Consider the following 12,402-nt stretch of genomic DNA (forward strand, 5'->3'; position numbering starts at 1 on the left):
AGTGGCAAACTCAGCTTCCTCTTCTGAAACTAGCACTGCTTCAGTGTGCAACCTGATTTGCTCTTGGCACACTGTTCATCCCATCTGGAGACTTGCTACCCCAGGAGTAGCTGTAGTAGGACTAGGGGTCTTCTTGTTTAGGCAAGCAACATCTCCAGTTAAGTGTCCCAACTTCTTACAGTTGTTACACCAGGCCTTTAAAGGATCAAGGTTCTTTACCCTGTACCTATTGTTAGACTGGGAAGAGTTTTGGGACCCACACCCCTGTGCAGGTTTTTGGGGCCCTTTAGAAGACTCAGGCTTTTTATCTTGGGGGTTCTCACCACCTTTACCCTGGGGAGGTTTTTTAACCCCTTTCTTTTGGTCACCCCCAGTGATTGTTTTTGTCACCCTTGTCTTGACCCGGTGTTCGGCCTTCTTTCCCAATTCTTGGGGAGAAATTAGACCTAGGTCTACCAAATGCTGATGTGACTTTTCGTTAGTGCAATTACTTAAAATTTATTCTTACATAAACAGATTGTAAAGTCCATTTAAATCATGCACATTGTGTCTAGTTAACCAACCATCTAGTGCTTTAACTGAGTATTCTACAAAATCATTCCAGGATTGGTTTTGGGTCTTGTGATCCCCCCTGAATATAATTCTGTATTCCTCAGTTGTGAGTCCAAATCCCTCAATCAGAGTTCTCTTCATGAGGTCATAAGACCTATTATCTTCCCCTGTAAGGGTCAGGAGTCTGTCTCTGCAGTTACCAGAGAACAGTTCCCAAAGGAGTGCCCCCAGTGTGACTTCTTCACTTTTCTCATTTCACAAGCCCTCTTAAAGGCTGTGAATCATTTTGTGATATCATTACTCTCTTCATATTTAGGAACAATCCCTTTGGGGATGTTAGGATCAAACGATTGTTCTTTATCCTTATTAAGTAAATGGCTGCCACCATTGATGGGTGCTTGGCCCATCTCTGCTCTCTCTCTTTCTAGAGCTTGCAACCTGGTCTCTAGATCCAGTCTTTTGGACAGCCTTGCTAAAAGGCTGTCCTCCTAATTGAGGCTGTCCTCAATGTCCTCACTGGCCCCCATATGTGGGATCTAGGTACGGAGAGGTTGATTCTTGGAGTCAGGGGTTCTTGGACTCTTTTCTCCCTAGGAAGTGGAGGGGATTGATCTACCAGGTGATCCCCTTCCCCTCCTTCTCCATCTGACTGGTCTTCACCATTTTCATTGGGTGGTCCTTAGCATACCCAGCCAACAGCTCCTGGGGCTTTTGTTTGGTGGGATGGGGACCCATATCTATGTTTTTAATTTTACATAGGGACCTTAACTCCTTGAAAGATAAGTGAAAGCAAGTTGTGAGGTCGAGCTCCTCAACCAAGTCCTCTATGTCATTGTGGTTATTTTCACTAACAGCTGGGTCCTTGTTTTGAGACATAATTAAAAAAACACTAAGCCATCTAACCCTAGCTAAAGTGACTTTTAGTTTTCTAAAATTCTAAAGGGACTTAACCAAGACCCTAACAAGACTTTTAGTAATTTTGCAAAGTATGCCCTGGGCTTCTGCTAATCAGGTGCCCAGAGCCTATGTTCTTTCCCTAAAACTGCATTGATGCCTAAACCCAATTGGCATCTCTGGCCACAGGTCAGCCCCTGGTGAATGGTACCACAGGTACCCAGGGCACTGTGACCAGTGAAGGCCTCTAAGGACTGCAGTACTTATTGTGCCACCCTTAGAGGTCCTGTACCCTGACACTCACACACTGCCTTTGCAGGCTGCGTGTCTTGGTGCAGAACAAAGTGAAGAGTCGACATGGCACCCTTCCCTGTATGCCATGCCTACAACCCACTGCTCTGGAATAGATCAGTCACCCCTCTAGCTGGGTGCACTATACCAGTGGTGAGGGTATAGGTGCAAGAGCCCTGTACCCCTACAATGTCTAAGTCCATTCTTAAACATTGTAAGTGCAGTGCATCCATTAAGAGTATATGGTGCTGGGAGTTTGGTATTATGAACTCCACAGCACTATAATGGCTACACTGAAAACTGAGAAGTTTGGTATCAAACTTCTCAACACATTAAACCCACACTGATGCCCCCTAAAAGCTAACCTACAACTAGTGTCCAGGCTGAGTGGCTGCTTTCAGCTGCCACCACCAGACATGTTTCTGGACCCCGGAGTCGAGAGCCTGCTGCTCTCTGGGGCCTGAAACAATGCTCATCCTGGGACGAGGTGCCAGCCTCCTCCCCCAGGAGGGGTAGGGTTCACGAAGGGGAAGCTTCAAAGGCTTGCTGCCTTTGTGAGCTTCTCCATTCTACTTGCTGCTCTCAGCAACTGGTCCCCACTGGTTCTGACCCCCACTTTGGGCATGAGAACCGGCAGGAAAAACAAGTGAGGAAGAGCGGTGTTCCCACCTCTGCCAACTCCACCCCTCAGGTCAGGGAGGCGTGGTGAAGCACAACTCTCAGTCCATGACATCTTGAAGATGGGGGACTCAGCCAACCAGGGACAGGCTCATGACTCCCTCCCACAGGAGAGTGGCAGAATAGGGGGTGTACCCACCCCAGGGAAGGGACCCATTGGTCCCTACCTTTTACCTACCTGTAATAGGTCTAAATCGAGTATTTAGGGGTACCTCTTAACCTTGCTTCCACAGACAAGAACCTGTAACAAGAAGAAGAAGAAAAAGGACTGAACAGCCGTGCAGCAGCTAATAAGAGGAAGACACCCAATGACTTGGCCCCAGCCCTACCGGCCTGTCTCCCCCTTGAACCTGCTCCTGCGCATGGTGAATCCTGCAGCCAGCACCTCAAAAACCCCAGAAGACCTGCCTGCCTTCAACTACAAAGACGTTGCCTCCTGTGAACACCGGATTTGTTCACCTGCAACCTCTGATCCGCGGATCCGCCCCACTCTGCCTCCGCCGTCCACGGCCCGAGCTCGTGTGAGCAAACAGCACAAGATGGTCGCCCCGGCATTCCTGACCCAAGATCCGGCAACCCCTGACCTGCCTCAAGCCTCCAGCCGACACCTTTAGCCTAAATCCAGAAGGGCCCCCTAACCGCGACCAGGAACTGGTTAGAAGATCCGACCCCAAAAGGCACCCCTGCACCCGGTGCCCCACGGCCTTGTGTGCCCAAACCAACAGTGCCTAACCAACCCCTAACTTCCCAACTTACCTCTCGAAGTGGTGGTCGCATCCAGAAGACCTTCATCCCCGAGCCTGCAGTGCCTTTGCAACCAACAGGGCTCCCGGCGTCGAAACAGCACCCTGCACCCGGCCGCCCTGGTGCTGCTGAGGGTGCACCTTTGGTGCTAATTTGTTTCCCCATTTGCCCTGAGCTAAAGTCCAGGAGCTTTGCTCCCACAACCCAGCGGCCTGCTTGCCAGCAGCCACCAACCGGAGGCCCCCTATTCCCCATTGGATAACATTAGGGCCTCAGCACTCTGCACTCGACCTCCCTAGTGCCGCTAAGGGTGTAACAAGAGTGCATCTTTGACCCTGGGGTAACCCCAGAAGCTCAACTCCAAAGACCGATTTCTTACCTGGTAACCGTTAACTTCATCTCTCTCCATAGGAACCTATTGATTGTTTTTCTCTGAAAAAAATTCTAAGTGTGGAGTTGATTTGTATGGAAACCTGAAAAATAACAATTGTGCAAAACTGATTTTACTTATCTTTTCTCTAGGAAATGTCCCAGTGTGATATCTAGGCATATCACACTGAGAAGAAAAAGTAATCTCAAAAGTAATCTCAAAAGTAACATAAAAGTAACTTACCTGTAATTCTTATTGCAAAATCGATACAAACTATATGTACAGCATTTCACAGTATTGCATTACCAGTAATTCAAACTGTAACCATTTCAAATTGCATTTACAATTGCATTTCAAACTGTGTATTTACTTCAAAGTATTTATCAACTTAACCTCTGCCAGGCTTGCCGGGTACTAGAAAATAAAATAACTAAAAGAATATTTTTTTATTTAAGCTGTGTGTATTGCGGTTAAAACGTTTGTTATCAAGAGTGCCAGTTCCTACAAGTACAGAAACATGTCACAATGATTTTACATCAGATTGGTCGCACACTGCTACACCTACCAGTCGTGTTCCCCCAATGAAAATGGTCCCTGAAGGTCAGCGTCGGCGGATACACCTATGCTCAAGAGTACGTGCAAGTATGCGTGGCGTGTGCCATCCCTGGACACGTGTATCGAGGTAGTTGCCTCTCGTCAGCAGGGAGTAGGAAAATGAGAGTGGGGTTGCTGTGTAAGCTGCTAAAAACATAATCAGGTCTAGTACCTCTCTTAGCGCGCAGGTGCGTAACCATGAGTCCGTCGACTCCACCGGCTCAAGGGAGCCTGAATATAAAGTTACATCAGAATGGTCGCACACTGCTACACCTACCAGTCGTGTTCCCCCAATGAAAATGGTCCCTGAAGGTCAGCGTCGGCGGATACACCTATGCTTATGACGAGAGGCAACTACCTCGAAACACGTGTCCAGGGATGGCACACGCCACGCATACTTGCATTCACACTCGAGCATAGGTGTTTCCGCCGACGCTGACCTTCAGGGACCATTTTCATTGGGGGAACACGCCTGGTAGGTGTAGCAGTGTGCGACCAATCTGGTTTAACTTTATATTCAGGCTCCCTTGAGCCGGTGGAGTCGACGGACTCATGGTTACGCACCTGCGCGCTACGAGAGGTACTAGACCTGATAACGATTTTAGCAGCTTACACAGCAACCCCACACATTTTCCTACTCCCTGCTGACGAGAGGCAACTACCTCGAAACACGTGTCCAGGGATGGCACACGCCACGCATACTTGCATTCACACTCGAGCATAGGTGTATCCGCCGACGCTGACCTTCAGGGACCATATTCATTGGGGGAACACGCCTGGTAGGTGTAGCAGTATGCGACCAATCTGGTTTCACTTTATATTCAGGCTCCCTTGAGCCGGTGGAGTCGACGGACTCATGGTTACGCACCTGCGCGCTACGAGAGGTACTAGACCTGATAACGATTTTAGCAGCTTACACAGCAACCCCACACATTTTCCTACTCCCTGCTGACGAGAGGCAACTACCTCGAAACACGTGTCCAGGGATGGCACACGCCACGCATACTTGCATTCACACTCGAGCATAGGTGTATCCGCCGACGCTGACCTTCAGGGACCATTTTCATTTGGGGAACACGCCTGGTAGGTGTAGCAGTGTGCGACCAATCTGGTTTAACTTTATATTCAGGCTCCCTTGAGCCGGTGGAGTCGACGGACTCATGGTTACGCACCTGCGCGCTACGAGAGGTACTAGACCTGATAACGATTTTAGCAGCTTACACAGCAACCCCACACATTTTCCTACTCCCTGCTGACGAGAGGCAACTACCTCGAAACACGTGTCCAGGGATGGCACACGCCACGCATACTTGCATTCACACTCGAGCATAGGTGTATCCGCCGACGCTGACCTTCAGGGACCATTTTCATTGGGGGAACACGCCTGGTAGGTGTAGCAGTGTGCGACCAATCTGGTTTAACTTTATATTCAGGCTCCCTTGAGCCGGTGGAGTCGACGGACTCATGGTTACGCACCTGCGCGCTACGAGAGGTACTAGACCTGATAACGATTTTAGCAGCTTACACAGCAACCCCACACATTTTCCTACTCCCTGCTGACGAGAGGCAACTACCTCGAAACACGTGTCCAGGGATGGCACACGCCACGCATACTTGCATTCACACTCGAGCATAGGTGTATCCGCCGATGCTGACCTTCAGGGACCATTTTCATTGGGGGAACACGCCTGGTAGGTGTAGCAGTGTGCGACCAATCTGGTTTAACTTTATATTCAGGCTCCCTTGAGCCGGTGGAGTCGACGGACTCATGGTTACGCACCTGCGCGCTACGAGAGGTACTAGACCTGATAACGATTTTAGCAGCTTACACAGCAACCCCACACATTTTCCTACTCCCTGCTGACGAGAGGCAACTACCTCGAAACACGTGTCCAGGGATGGCACATGCCACGCATACTTGCATTCACACTCGAGCATAGGTGTATCCGCCGACGCTGACCTTCAGGGACCATTTTCATTGGGGGAACACGCCTGGTAGGTGTAGCTGTCTGCGACCAATCTGGTTTAACTTTATATTCAGGCACCCTTGAGCCGGTGGAGTCGACGGACTCATGGTTACGCACCTGCACGCTACGAGAGGTACTAGACCTGATAACGATTTTAGCAGCTTACACAGCAACCCCACACATTTTCCTACTCCCTGCTGACGAGAGGCAACTACCTCGAAACACGTGTCCAGGGATGGCACACGCCACGCATACTTGCATTCACACTCGAGCATAGGTGTATCCGCCGACGCTGACCTTCAGGGACCATTTTCATTGGGGGAACACGCCTGGTAGGTGTAGCAGTGTGCGACCAATCTGGTTTAACTTTATATTCAGGCTCCCTTGAGCCGGTGGAGTCGACGGACTCATGGTTACGCACCTGCGCGCTACGAGAGGTACTAGACCTGATAACGATTTTAGCAGCTTACACAGCAACCCCACACATTTTCCTACTCCCTGCTGACGAGAGGCAACTACCTCGAAACACGTGTCCAGGGATGGCACACGCCACGCATACTTGCATTCACACTCGAGCATAGGTGTATCCGCCGACGCTGACCTTCAGGGACCATTTTCATTGGGGGAACACGCCTGGTAGGTGTAGCAGTGTGCGACCAATCTGGTTTAACTTTATATTCAGGCTCCCTTGAGCCGGTGGAGTCGACGGACTCATGGTTACGCACCTGCGCGCTACGAGAGGTACTAGACCTGATAACGATTTTAGCAGCTTACACAGCAACCCCACACATTTTCCTACTCCCTGCTGATGAGAGGCAACTACCTCGAAACACGTGTCCAGGGATGGCACACGCCACGCATACTTGCATTCACACTCGAGCATAGGTGTATCCGCCGACGCTGACCTTCAGGGACCATTTTCATTGGGGGAACACGCCTGGTAGGTGTAGCAGTGTGCGACCAATCTGGTTTAACTTTATATTCAGGCTCCCTTGAGCCGGTGGAGTCGACGGACTCATGGTTACGCACCTGCGCGCTACGAGAGGTACTAGACCTGATAACTATTTTAGCAGCTTACACAGCAACCCCACACATTTTCCTACTCCCTGCTGACGAGAGGCAACTACCTCGAAACACGTGTCCAGGGATGGCACACGCCACGCATACTTGCATTCACACTCGAGCATAGGTGTATCCGCCGACGCTGACCTTCAGGGACCATTTTCATTGGGGGAACACGCCTGGTAGGTGTAGCAGTATGCGACCAATCTGGTTTAACTTTATATTCAGGCTCCCTTGAGCCGGTGGAGTCGAAGGACTCATGGTTACGCACCTGCGCGCTACGAGAGGTACTAGACCTGATAACGATTTTAGCAGCTTACACAGCAACCCCACACATTTTCCTACTCCCTGCTGACGAGAGGCAACTACCTCGAAACACGTGTCCAGGGATGGCACACGCCACGCATACTTGCATTCACACTCGAGCATAGGTGTATCCGCCGACGCTGACCTTCAGGGACCATTTTCATTGGGGGAACACGCCTGGTAGGTGTAACAGTGTGCGACCAATCTGGTTTAACTTTATATTCAGGCTCCCTTGAGCCGGTGGAGTCGACGGACTCATGGTTACGCACCTGCGCGCTACGAGAGGTACTAGACCTGATAACGATTTTAGCAGCTTACACAGCAACCCCACACATTTTCCTACTCCCTGCTGACGAGAGGCAACTACCTCGAAACACGTGTCTAGGGATGGCACACGCCACGCATACTTGCATTCACACTCGAGCATAGGTGTATCCGCCGACGCTGACCTTCAGGGACCATTTTCATTGGGGGAACACGCCTGGTAGGTGTAGCAGTGTGCGACCAATCTGGTTTAACTTTATATTCAGGCTCCCTTGAGCCGGTGGAGTCGACGGACTCATGGTTACGCACCTGCGCGCTACGAGAGGTACTAGACCTGATAACGATTTTAGCAGCTTACACAGCAACCCCACACATTTTCCTACTCCCTGCTGACAAGAGGCAACTACCTCGAAACACGTGTCCAGGGATGGCACACGCCACGCATACTTGCATTCACACTCGAGCATAGGTGTATCCGCCGATGCTGACCTTCAGGGACCATTTTCATTGGGGGAACACGCCTGGTAGGTGTAGCAGTGTGCGACCAATCTGGTTTAACTTTATATTCAGGCTCCCTTGAGCCGGTGGAGTCGACGGACTCATGGTTACGCACCTGCGCGCTACGAGAGGTACTAGACCTGATAACGATTTTAGCAGCTTACACAGCAACCCCACACATTTTCCTACTCCCTGCTGACGAGAGGCAACTACCTCGAAACACGTGTCCAGGGATGGCACATGCCACGCATACTTGCATTCACACTCGAGCATAGGTGTATCCGCCGACGCTGACCTTCAGGGACCATTTTCATTGGGGGAACACGCCTGGTAGGTGTAGCTGTCTGCGACCAATCTGGTTTAACTTTATATTCAGGCTCCCTTGAGCCGGTGGAGTCGACGGACTCATGGTTACGCACCTGCGCGCTACGAGAGGTACTAGACCTGATAACGATTTTAGCAGCTTACACAGCAACCCCACACATTTTCCTACTCCCTGCTGACGAGAGGCAACTACCTCGAAACACGTGTCCAGGGATGGCACACGCCACGCATACTTGCATTCACACTCGAGCATAGGTGTATCCGCCGACGCTGACCTTCAGGGACCATTTTCATTGGGGGAACACGCCTGGTAGGTGTAGCAGTGTGCGACCAATCTGGTTTAACTTTATATTCAGGCTCCCTTGAGCCGGTGGAGTCGACGGACTCATGGTTACGCACCTGCGCGCTACGAGAGGTACTAGACCTGATAACGATTTTAGCAGCTTACACAGCAACCCCACACATTTTCCTAATCCCTGCTGACGAGAGGCAACTACCTCGAAACACGTGTCCAGGGATGGCACACGCCACGCATACTTGCATTCACACTCGAGCATAGGTGTATCCGCCGACGCTGACCTTCAGGGACCATTTTCATTGGTGGAACACGCCTGGTAGGTGTAGCAGTGTGCGACCAATCTGGTTTAACTTTATATTCAGGCTCCCTTGAGCCGGTGGAGTCGACGGACTCATGGTTACGCACCTGCGCGCTACGAGAGGTACTAGACCTGATAACGATTTTAGCAGCTTACACAGCAAGCCCACACATTTTCCTACTCCCTGCTGACGAGAGGCAACTACCTCGAAACACGTGTCCAGGGATGGCACACGCCACGCATACTTGCATTCACACTCGAGCATAGGTGTATCCGCCGACGCTGACCTTCAGGGACCATTTTCATTGGGGGAACACGCCTGGTAGGTGTAGCAGTGTGCGACCAATCTGGTTTAACTTTATATTCAGGCTCCCTTGAGCCGGTGGAGTCGACGGACTCATGGTTACGCACCTGCGCGCTACGAGAGGTACTAGACCTGATAACGATTTTAGCAGCTTACACAGCAACCCCACACATTTTCCTACTCCCTGCTGACGAGAGGCAACTACCTCGAAACACGTGTCCAGGGATGGCACACGCCACGCATACTTGCATTCACACTCGAGCATAGGTGTATCCGCCGACGCTGACCTTCAGGGACCATTTTCATTGGGGGAACACGCCTGGTAGGTGTAGCAGTGTGCGACCAATCTGGTTTAACTTTATATTCAGGCTCCCTTGAGACGGTGGAGTCGACGGACTCATGGTTACGCACCTGCGTGCTACGAGAGGTACTAGACCTGATAACGATTTTAGCAGCTTACACAGCAACCCCACACATTTTCCTACTCCCTGCTGACGAGAGGCAACTACCTCGAAACACGTGTCCAGGGATGGCACACGCCACGCATACTTGCATTCACACTCGAGCATAGGTGTATCCGCCGACGCTGACCTTCAGGGACCATTTTCATTGGGGGAACACGCCTGGTAGGTGTAGCAGTGTGCGACCAATCTGGTTTAACTTTATATTCAGGCTCCCTTGAGCCGGTGGAGTCGACGGACTCATGGTTACGCACCTGCGCGCTACGAGAGGTACTAGACCTGATAACGATTTTAGCAGCTTACACAGCAACCCCACACATTTTCCTACTCCCTGCTGACGAGAGGCAACTACCTCGAAACACGTGTCCAGGGATGGCACACGCCACGCATACTTGCATTCACACTCGAGCATAGGTGTATCCGCCGACGCTGACCTTCAGGGACCATTTTCATTGGGGGAACACGCCTGGTAGGTGTAACAGTGTGCGACCAATCTGGTTTAACTTTATATTCAGGCTCCCTTGAGCCGGTGGAGTCGACGGACTCATGGTTACGCACCTGCGCGCTACGAGAGGTACTAGACCTGATAACGATTTTAGCAGCTTACACAGCAACCCCACACATTTTCCTACTCCCTGCTGACGAGAGGCAACTACCTCGAAACACGTGTCTAGGGATGGCACACGCCACGCATACTTGCATTCACACTCGAGCATAGGTGTATCCGCCGACGCTGACCTTCAGGGACCATTTTCATTGGGGGAACACGCCTGGTAGGTGTAGCAGTGTGCGACCAATCTGGTTTAACTTTATATTCAGGCTCCCTTGAGCCGGTGGAGTCGACGGACTCATGGTTACGCACCTGCGCGCTACGAGAGGTACTAGACCTGATAACGATTTTAGCAGCTTACACAGCAACCCCACACATTTTCCTACTCCCTGCTGACGAGAGGCAACTACCTCGAAACACGTGTCCAGGGATGGCACACGCCACGCATACTTGCATTCACACTCGAGCATAGGTGTATCCGCCGATGCTGACCTTCAGGGACCATTTTCATTGGGGGAACACGCCTGGTAGGTGTAGCAGTGTGCGACCAATCTGGTTTAACTTTATATTCAGGCTCCCTTGAGCCGGTGGAGTCGACGGACTCATGGTTACGCACCTGCGCGCTACGAGAGGTACTAGACCTGATAACGATTTTAGCAGCTTACACAGCAACCCCACACATTTTCCTACTCCCTGCTGACGAGAGGCAACTACCTCGAAACACGTGTCCAGGGATGGCACATGCCACGCATACTTGCATTCACACTCGAGCATAGGTGTATCCGCCGACGCTGACCTTCAGGGACCATTTTCATTGGGGGAACACGCCTGGTAGGTGTAGCTGTCTGCGACCAATCTGGTTTAACTTTATATTCAGGCTCCCTTGAGCCGGTGGAGTCGACGGACTCATGGTTACGCACCTGCGCGCTACGAGAGGTACTAGACCTGATAACGATTTTAGCAGCTTACACAGCAACCCCACACATTTTCCTACTCCCTGCTGACGAGAGGCAACTACCTCGAAACACGTGTCCAGGGATGGCACACGCCACGCATACTTGCATTCACACTCGAGCATAGGTGTATCCGCCGACGCTGACCTTCAGGGACCATTTTCATTGGGGGAACACGCCGGGTAGGTGTAGCAGTGTGCGACCAATCTGGTTTAACTTTATATTCAGGCTCCCTTGAGCCGGTGGAGTCGACGGACTCATGGTTACGCACCTGCGCGCTACGAGAGGTACTAGACCTGATAACGATTTTAGCAGCTTACACAGCAACCCCACACATTTTCCTAATCCCTGCTGACGAGAGGCAACTACCTCGAAACACGTGTCCAGGGATGGCACACGCCACGCATACTTGCATTCACACTCGAGCATAGGTGTATCCGCCGACGCTGACCTTCAGGGACCATTTTCATTGGGGGAACATGCCTGGAAGGTGTAGCAGTGTGCGACCAATCTGGTTTAACTTTATATTCAGGCTCCCTTGAGCCGGTGGAGTCGACGGACTCATGGTTACGCACCTGCGCGCTACGAGAGGTACTAGACCTGATAACGATTTTAGCAGCTTACACAGCAACCCCACACATTTTCCTACTCCCTGCTGACGAGAGGCAACTACCTCGAAACACGTGTCCAGGGATGGCACACGCCACGCAAACTTGCATTCACACTCGAGCATAGGTGTATCCGCCGACGCTGACCTTCAGGGACCATTTTCATTGGGGGAACACGCCTGGTAGGTGTAGCAGTGTGCGACCAATCTGGTTTAACTTTATATTCAGGCTCCCTTGAGACGGTGGAGTCGACGGACTCATGGTTACGCACCTGCGTGCTACGAGAGGTACTAGACCTGATAACGATTTTAGCAGCTTACACAGCAACCCCACACATTTTCCTACTCCCTGCTGACGAGAGGCAACTACCTCGAAACACGTGTCCA

Source organism: Triturus cristatus, chromosome 3_2, assembly GCF_964204655.1.
Source record: "Triturus cristatus chromosome 3_2, aTriCri1.1, whole genome shotgun sequence".
Lineage (NCBI taxonomy): Eukaryota > Metazoa > Chordata > Amphibia > Caudata > Salamandridae > Triturus > Triturus cristatus.